The sequence below is a fragment of the Ovis aries genome, chromosome 20, assembly GCF_016772045.2.
Source record: "Ovis aries strain OAR_USU_Benz2616 breed Rambouillet chromosome 20, ARS-UI_Ramb_v3.0, whole genome shotgun sequence".
In the NCBI taxonomy this organism is placed as follows: domain Eukaryota; kingdom Metazoa; phylum Chordata; class Mammalia; order Artiodactyla; family Bovidae; genus Ovis; species Ovis aries.
The window spans coordinates 25,402,152-25,412,439 of record NC_056073.1 but is presented as its reverse complement, the minus strand read 5'-3'; positions in this window follow the sequence as shown (position 1 = coordinate 25,412,439).

Genomic DNA, 10,288 nt, shown 5'->3' with positions numbered 1-10,288 from the left:
TAGAATTGTCATAGACTTGCCCATTAATATCGTATGTACAAAGAGGTTTTTTTTTCCCCTTTGATCTAGATCTTGTGTTCATTGTGCTAGAGCAAAATATACACCTCTTTATCTATTATAATTACTGCCACATTATTTTTCAAAACTCCACCTTGGTTTTCCACTAGCAACTGTCCAGTGATCCCAGGTGTGCATCTGAAATGTTGTCTATTTCAAAATAAATAATGGATTGTTTTGGCAGTTCTTTTGCCATTAGTTCATTATCATAGGTAGACAAACAAGTTTCTACCTTCAAAACACAAATTTACTAGTCATTCTCACCAGGTAGGAAAAGGAGCTACTCCCCTTGTCTTGACATCTCTTTCTAATGTTGTCAAGCAAACCCATAGGAATTGCATTAAACCTAAAGATCATTGGGGAAGGGGGAGAATTAGTGTGTTTACTATGTTGAACCTACCAATACAAGAACATAGTATGTCTCTTCAAATATTTACAACTTTTGATTATTTAAGCAAGTGTTTAAAACACTTTCAGCATACAAGTTCTATACATGTTTGTTAGGTTTGTATGCATTTATCTCATTTTTGAATGATTGGTCATAATATTTTACTATTAAATTTGATTCCATGTATTCACTGCAAGTATATAGAAATAGAATTGATGTGTGTAGGTTTATTTTGCATCCTGAGACCCTGCTAAACTCAGTTGTTATTTTAGAAATATTTTTAAGTCTTTAAACATTTTATAGAACTATCCATTTTATGAAACCACCTGGCTCTGGAGATTTCTTTTTCTTGAGTTTAAGTATAAAGAATTAAAACTTTAAAATAGTTATAGAGGTGTTCAGATTATCCAGTTCATCTTGTGAGAATTTTTATGTTTATACTTCTTGAGGAGTTGGCTCATTTTGCAGAAGTTATCAAATTTGTGTGTATAAAGTTGTTTGCAGTATCACTTTATTATTTTTTGGTATCTGTAGGGTCTGTGGGTATCTCTTGTCTTCCTGATATTTGTAAATACTATTTTCATTACCAGTCTTGCTAAAAGCTTGTCATTTTTACTGATCTTTTTAAAAGTCAGTTTTCATTTTATTGATATTTTATATTGTTCTGTTTTCAATATCGCTAATTTCTGCTCATGTCTGAATCTCAATCCTTCCTTCTGCCTGCCTTGAAATTTTTGCTTTTCTTTTTTCAGTTCCTTTAGGTGGGAACTTACTTTATTAATACGAGATTTCTCAGCTTCTCTGCAGTCAACATTTAGTGCTGTTAATGTCTTGCTAAGCACTGTTTTAGCTGTATCTCACAAATTTTGACATGTTGTCTTTTCATTTTTATTGGAGTATAAAACCTCCACTTAGATCTTTGGATTATTATAAACAGTGGTCTGTAAATATTGTTCTCTAAATACTGATTAGATCCTGTTTGTTCATAGCATCGAGTTCTTTTCCATCCTTCTTGAGTTTCTGTTTAGTTGTTTTTAGAGGAATACTGAAATCTCCAGCTATAATTGTGAATATGTTTTTTTCTCATTTTAGTTCGATCAGTTTTTTCTTCTCCTATTTTTCAGCTCCATTGTTGGGTGCAACACATTCAGAATTGCCTTGTTTACTTGGTGGAGAATATTTTTATCTTTATGTAATGTTCCTCCTCTGTTCCTGGTAATTTTATTTGTTCTAAAATCTACTTTATCTTATGTTAATACAGACTCTTCTGCTCTGTTTTGATAATATTTGCACATTGTCCCCTTTTCATTTTTCTTTTTTTTTTTTTTTTGCATTCAACCCACTTATATTGCTGTAATTGAAGTGAACTTCTCATAGACATTAATTAGTGGGTCATTATCTTATCCATCTAGCAGTTTGATTACAGATCTTCCTCTACTTATGATAGGGTTATTTACTGATTAGTTGAAAATATCAAAACACCAAAAACAAAAACAATTTTTAAAAAGTTGAAAACGTCAAAAATGTGTTTAATACACCTAACCGACTGAACATCATAGCTTACCCGAAACTAACTTAAATGTTAAATGTTAAGCTGAAGCTGAAACTCTAATAGTTTGGCCACCTGATGTGAAGAACTGACTCATTGGAAAAGACCCTGATGCTGGGAAAGATTGAAGGCAGGAGAAGGGGACGACAGAGGATGAGATGGTTGGATGCCATCACCAGCTCAACGGACATGAGTTTGAACAAGCTTTGGGAGTTGGTGATGGACAGGGAGGCCTGGCGTGCTATAGTCCATTGGGTAGCAAAGAGTTGGACGTGACTGAACAACTGAGCTGAACTTAAATGTGACAGTTATATTAGCCCACAGTTGTGTAAAATCATCTAACATACAACCAGTTTTATAACAATTGTTTAATATCTCTTGTAATATATTGAGCCCTGTACTGAATGTGGAAACAGAATGGTTTTATGGGTGTAGAATGGTTGTAAATGTATTGATTGTTTATCCTCAAGATAGTGTGGCTAACTGGGAGCTGGAGCTCACTGCCACTGCCCAGCATTTTGAGAGAGTATCATGCTGCATATTGATGACCCAGAAAAAGATCAAAATTCAATCCACAATTTCTATGAATGTATATCACTTTTGCACCATTGTAAAAGTCAAAAAATCATAAGCTGAACCATCATTAAGTGGTAGGGCACTATCTCTACTGTGGTAAACATTTACATTTATTGTAGTTGTTAGTTGAGGTTTAAATCTGTCATTTTATCATTGTTTTCTATTTGTTCCTTCTATATTTTATATGTATTTTTTCTTTTCTCTGCCTCCTATGAGTTACTAAAATGTTTTTTAGAATATTTATTTATAGTGCTCTTGGGTGTCTCTCTTTGTATAATTTTTTTAATTTAATTTATTTCTTTTAATTGGAGGCTAATTACTTTACAATATTGTATTGGTTTTGCCACACATCAATATGAATCCACCACGGGTACACACGTGTTCCCAATCCTGAGCCCCCCACCCACCTCCCTCCCCATACCATCCCTCTGGGTCATCCAGTTCTAATGAGGTGGATGAAACTGGAGCTGATTATACAGAGTAAAGTAAGCCAGAAAGAAAAACACCAATACAGTATACTAATGCATATATATGGAATTTAGAAAGATGGTAACTATAACTCTGTATGCAAGACAGCAAAAAAGACACAGATATAGAGAACAGTCTTTTGGACTCTGTGGGAGAGGGAGAGGGTGGGATGATTTGGGAGAATGGCATTGAAACATGTATATATCATATAAGAAATGAATCGCCAGTCTAGGATTGATGTAGGATACAAGATGCTTGGGGCTGGTGTATAATTTTTTAAATGGCCTGTTCTTCAGCAAATATTTTTAAATATTTAAGAAAGAAACCATGCTAATTTAATGCAAATGTCTAAAGAAAAGACACTTCAAATACTTTTATGAAACCTGTATACTCTTTATGTCAAAAACTGGCAAGGACCCTACTAAACAAAAAGAAATTTATAGACTCATCATTCTTATAAACATAGATGTCAAACTTTAAGACGATATTAGCAAATTAAATCAGGTGCTTTATAAAAAGCAAAATGCATCAATGTCATATGGAGCCTATTCCAGGAATGAAGTTTGCTTTAACAATTGTAAATTAATGTAATTCACTATATTAACTGAAAGAAGGAGGAAAGACATAAGACCATCTTGATTAAATTATAAAAATCAATTGACAGAATTCAACACTTGCATTTAATTTTTTACTCTATTAAAAACTAGAACAAAGAGTGATATTTTTTCAGTCTAAGGAAGGATAGCTACCCCACCGCACATATCAGACTCAATGGGGAAATATCGTAAAATTTCCCCATGATATCTAGAGTACTTGAGATGTTAGAAAGTGAAGTCGCTCAGTCATGTCTGACTCTTTGTTACCCCATGGACTGTAGCCCACCAGGCTCCTCCATCCATGGAATTTTCTAGGCAAGAGTACTAGAGTGGGTTGCCATTTCCTTCTCCAGGGGATCTTCCCGACTTAGGGATCGAACCCAAGTATCCTGCATTGCAGGTAGATGCTTTACCGTGTGAGCCACCAGGGAATCATTTGACAATAAAAAATGCAAAAAAAAAAAAAAAGATACAAGGATGTGGCAAAGGAATTAAAATTATCATTACCTTGATTGTAAAAATAATAGGTAATTTTATAGATTAATAACTACCAATATATCTGGATACATAAAACCAATTATATTCTGCTTTACCAGAAACAAATCAAAATCAAAGTCAAGATGATGGTACCACTCACAATAATAACCAAGAATAGCAGGTATCTAGTATTGAATACACCAAAAATATAAATAAGGCTTCTATACTGAAAACTGGAACACATTATTGGGAAAAATCAAGGGTCTTATATAAATGATGAGAATACACATTTGGAGATTGTAAGAGTAAGTATTTAAAGCCCTATACCTCCCTCATCCGACTTCACTGCCTATAAATTTACATTTTTCTAGATGCTTCATGTAAATGGAATTATGTGACATATAGATTTTTGTGTCTGGCTTATTTCACTTAGTACAGTATTCTTTAAGCTCATTCATTTTGTAACATGTATCATCATTTGTTCTAAATATGGTCATTTCACATAATTTATTCTCCTTCACAGCTGATTTATTCCATCGAATGAATGTGGCACATTTTGCTTATCCACTCACTAACTGATGGATATTTGGATTGTTTTCAGTTTCGATGATTATGAGTAATATGGCTATGAATTTTTGCATACATCTATCTGTGAGGACATATATTTTCATATCTCTTGAGGATATTCCAAGGAGAAGAACTGCTCAATCATATGGTAAATATAACTTTTAACTTTTCAAGAAACTGTCAAAGTGTCTTTCAAAATAGTTGCAATATTATACATTCTCAGCAGCTACTCATCAGAAATTATAAAGACTTTGCTGCTTCAAATGGAATTATGACAATGAAAGTAATGGAAATAATAATAACCATTATTTTATTAATTTTTTCTTTGTCTTCTCAATTTTTATTTATCAGGGAACCATTTTGTTGAAAGAAATGAGCTTGGAATATATATTACCAACAACTTGAAGCTCTCTGTACTAAACTAAACCTCAGTTGGTCAGCGGTATAATCTGGACTTTCTATTACTGGTGTTTATAATGAATAATGAATCAGTGCAAAAGAAAATACATCTTACTATAGATATATAGTAAGTTTTAGCATCTCGTAAAGCTAATCACACTTCCCAGGTGGCTCTGTAGTAAAGAATCCATCTGCCAATGCAAGAGACATGGACTTGATCCCTGGGTAGGGAAGAACCCTGGAGGAGGAAAGGGCAACCCACTCCCAGTATTCTTACCTGGGAGATCTCATGGACAGAGGAGCCTGGCAGGCTACCGTCCATGAGGTTGCAAAAGAGTCAGACACGACTTGGCAACTAAACAACAACAAAGCTAGTCACTTCTCATTATGTGTCTTTTTTCAAAAATTTCTCTGAGAAATATATCTTTCCTCATAAAGATTCAGTTCAGTTCAGTTCAGTTGCTCAGTCATGTCCGACACTTTGTGACCCCATGGACTGCAGCATGCCAGGCCTCCCTGTTCATCACCAACTCACAGAATTCATCCAAACTCATGTCCATTGAATCAATGATGCCATCCAACCATCTCATCCTCTGTTGTCCCCTTCTTCTCCTGCCTTTAATCTTTCTCAGCATCAGCGCCTTTTCAAATGAGTCAGTTCTTCGCATGAGGTAGCCAGAGTATTGGAATTTCAGCTTCAACATCAGTCCTTCCAAAGAACACCCAGGACTGATCTCCTTTAGGATGGACTGGTTGGATCTCCTTGCAGTCCAAGGGATGCTCAAAAGTCTTCTCCAACACCACAGTTCAAAAGCATCAATTCTTTGGCGTTCAGCTTTCTTCACAGTCCAACTCTCACATTCATACATGACCACTGGAAAAACCATAGCCTTGACTAGACAGACCTTTGTTGGCAAACTAATGTCTCTGCTGTTGAATATGCTGTGTAGGTTGGTCATAACTTTCCTCCAAGGAGTAAGTATCTTTTAATTTCATGGCTGCAATCACCATCTGCAGTGATTTTGGAGCCCAAGAAAATAAAGTCTGACACTGTTTCCCCATCTATTTCCCATGAAGTGATGGGACCGGATGTCATGATCTTCATTTTCTGAATGTTGAGCTTTAAGCCATCTTTTTCACTCTCCTCTTTCACTTTCATCAAGAGGCTCTTTAGTTCTTCTTCACTTTCTACTATAAGGGTGGTGTCATCTGCATATCTGAGGTAATTGATGTTTCTCCCGGCAATCTTGATTCCAGCCTGTGCTTTATCCAGCCCAGTGTTTCTCATGATGTAGTCTCCATATAAGTTAAATAAGCAGGGTTAGGGTTAGGGTCAGTATATTAAGTTCTAAAACGAACAAGTAATAACACTTTTGCTTTTGGAGTTGGGGGGTTTGAGTATGGCTGGAATTTAATGCTGAGTGTTAAAAAAAAACTTTGAATTGATGTGGTCTACAAGAATCTATCATGTTAAATAAATTAAAATGAAAATTAGAAAAAAGAATCTATCATCTTTCATGAGGAAAGAATTAAAAATACACTCTAAAAAGACCAGATACTAGAGTTTTCTTACCCTAAAATAATTTTCCCCTACCCCATCTACCATTCTTTTCTTTCTAGCACAAGTGGCTTTGCTCCTGCTCTTCCCATAGGTATCGGAGGAGACAGGGTCACATGACAAATGGTAAAGCACAGTTTGTCTGAGCTGCCATTGTGATCCAGGGTCCTCCCAGTACATGGGGAAGTGGGTCTACTGGGAACACTCTAGGAAAAGCTCAGTTGCTCCCTTTAAAAGCACAGGAGAAGATGCAATTCTCTTTTCCAGCTTTATTTAAGATTGTTGGTGATAAATTAACCATCTCTGGAGATTCCTTACCTCAACTCTGTTATGTGAGATAATAAAGAAAAATAAAGTCGATTGGATTTTCTTTTGCTAGTGGCAAAAATCATCTTAAGTGATATGTTTATATCATATACTTTAATTCTACCTTATAATTTCATAGCAAAGGTATTAAATAAAATAACATCTCATTTCTTCTCAGAGAACAATGTGAGAATAAAGTTGTAACCTCAAGATGAAACAGAGTTTATCTTAACTGAATGTATATTGGAGATGTTATTATCAGCTTATCAAACTCTTACAGAATGATATACTGTTTCACATAAAAACTGTATAATTAATATGTGCATAAAATAACCTTTGAATTTGCTTGAAAATAAAATAACAGTTATCCCTGACTGTGGAGAAATTGCTTTAAATGTCTATTTAAATGACATTTAAATGAACTACTCAATCTATTATCTAGTATATAGATTTGATTTACATTTGGAAATGACTCCTTAGATGGAATACAATAGCAGAACTTAACCATCTTCTCTGTTCATTTCCCACCATTCAACATCAGAGTAATCCAAGTTTATGCCCTGATAACTAATGCTGAAGAAGCTGAAGTTGAATGATCCTATGAAGACATACAAAACCTTCTAGAATTAACACCCTAAAAAGATGTCCTTTTCATTATAGGGGACTGGAATGCAAAAGTAGGAAGTCAAGAAACACCAGGAGTAACAGGCAAATTTGGCCTTGGAGCACAGAATGAAGCAGGGCAAAGGCTAATAGAGTTTTACCGAGAGAACACAATGGTCATAGCAAACACCCTCTTCTGACAGCACAAAAGAAGACTCTACACATGGACATCACTAGACAGTCAATACTGAAATCAGATTGATTATATTCTTTGCAGCCAAAGATGGAGAAGTTCCATACAGTCAGCAAAAACAAGATTGGGAGCTGACTGTGGCTCAGATCATGAACTTCGTATTGACAAATTCAGACTTAAATTGAAGAAAGCAGGGAAAACCAATAGATCATTCAGGTATGACCTCAATCAAATCCCTTATGATTATACAGTAGAAGTGAGAAATAGAATTAAGGGCTTAGATCTGATAGATAGAGTGCCTGATGAACTATGGAATGAGGTTCGTGACATTGTACAGGAGACAGGGATCAAGACCATCCCCATGGAAAAGAAATGCAAAAAAGCAAAATGGCTGCCTGGGGAGGCCTTACAAATAGCTGTGCAAAGAAGAGAAGCGAAAAGCAAAGGAGAAATGAAAAGATATAAGCATCTGAATGCAGAGTTTCAAAGAACAGCAAGGAGAGATAAGAAAGCCTTCCTCAGTAATCAGTGCAAAGAAATAGTGGAAAACAATAGAATGGGAAAGGCTAGAGATCTCTTCAGGAAAATTAGAGATACCAAGGGAACATTTCATGCAAAGATGGGCTCGATAAAGGACAGAAATGGTCTGGACCTAACAGAAACAGAAAATATTAAGAAGAGGTGGCAAGAATACACAGATGATCTATACAAAAAATATCTTCATGACCCAGATAATCACGATGGTGTGATCACTCAGCTAGAGCCAGACATCCTTGAAAGCAAAGTCAAGTAGGCTTTAGGAACATCACTACGAACAAAGCCAGTGGAGGTGATGGAATTCCAGTGGAGCCATTTCAAATCCTAAAAGATGATGCTGTGAAAGTGTTGCATTCAATATGCCAGCAAATATGGAAAGCTCAACAGTGGCCATAGGACTGGAAAAAGGTCAGTTTTCATTCCAATCCCAGAGAAAGGCAATGCCAAAAATGTTCAAACTACTGCACAATTGCACTCATCTCACGCACTTGTAAAGTAATGTTCAAAATTCTCCAACCTAGGCTTCAACAGTACATGAACCGTGAACTTCCAGATGTTCAAGCTGGATTTAGAAAAGGTAGAGGAACCAGAGATCAAATTGCCAACATCCACTGGATCTTGGAAAAGCAAGAGAGTTCCAGAAAAACATCTATTTCTGCTTATTGACTATGCCAAAGCCTTTGACTGTGTGAATCACAGCAAACTGTGGAAAATTCTTCAAGAGATGGGAATACCAGATCACCTGAACTGCCTTCTCAGAAATCCGTATGTAGGTCAAGAAGCAACAATTAGAAATGGACATGGAACAACAGGCTGGTTCCAAATCGGGAAAGGAGTATGTCAGTGCTGTATATTGTCACCCTGATTATTTAACTTATATGCAGAGTACATCATGAGAAACACTGGGCTGGATGAAGCACAAACTGGAATCAAGATTGCCAGGAGAAATATCAATAACCACAGATATGCAGATGACACCACTCTTACAGCAGAAAGCAAAGAAGAACCAAAGAGCCTCTTGATAAAAGTGACACAGGACAGTGAAAAAGTTAACTTAAAACTCAACATTCAGAAAACTAACATCATGGCATCCGGTCCCATCACTTTATGGCATATAGATGGGGAAACAGTGTCAGACTTTATTTTCTTGGGCTCCAAAATCACTGCAGATGGTGACTGCAGCCATGAAATTAAAAGATGCTTGCTCCTTGGAAGAAAAGCTATGACCAACCTAGACAGCATATTAAAAAGCAGAGACATTGCTTTGCCAACAAAGGTCTGTCTAGTCAAAGCTATGGTTTTTCCAGTAGTCATGTATGGATGTGAGAGTTGGACTACAACGAAAGCTGAGCACTGAAGTTTGATGCTTTTGAACTGTGGTGTTGAAGACTCTTGAGAGTTCCTTGGACTGCAAGGAGATCCAACCAGTCTATGCTAATAGAAATCAGTCCTGAATATTCATTGGAAGGATTGATGTTGAAGCTGAAACTCCAATCCTTTGGCCACCTGATGGGAAGAACTGACTCATTGGAAAAGATCCTAATGCTGGGAAAGATTGAAGGCCAGAGGAGAAGGGGACAACAGAGGATGAGAAGGCTGGATGGCATCACCCGCTCAATGAATAAGAGTTTGAGTAAACTCCGCAAGTTGGTGATGGACAGGGAAGCCTGGTGTGCTGCAGTCCATGAGGTCCCAAAGTGTCGGACATGACTGAGCGACTTAAATGAACTGAACTGAACTGAATCATCTTCTCAAACAATTCCCTGGTAGCTCAGACAATAAATAATCTGCCTACAATACAGGAGACCCAGGTGTGATCCCTAGGTCAGGAAGATCCACTGGAAAAGGGAAAGGCAACCCACTCCAGTATTCTCGCCTGGAGACTTCCAGGGACAGACCATGGGGTCACAAAGAGTTGGCCACAACTGAGTGACTAACACTTTCACTTTAACCAATTAAGTTATCTTTCTCTGAAATCTATCCAACTCCTTAATATTATTAAAATATATGGAAT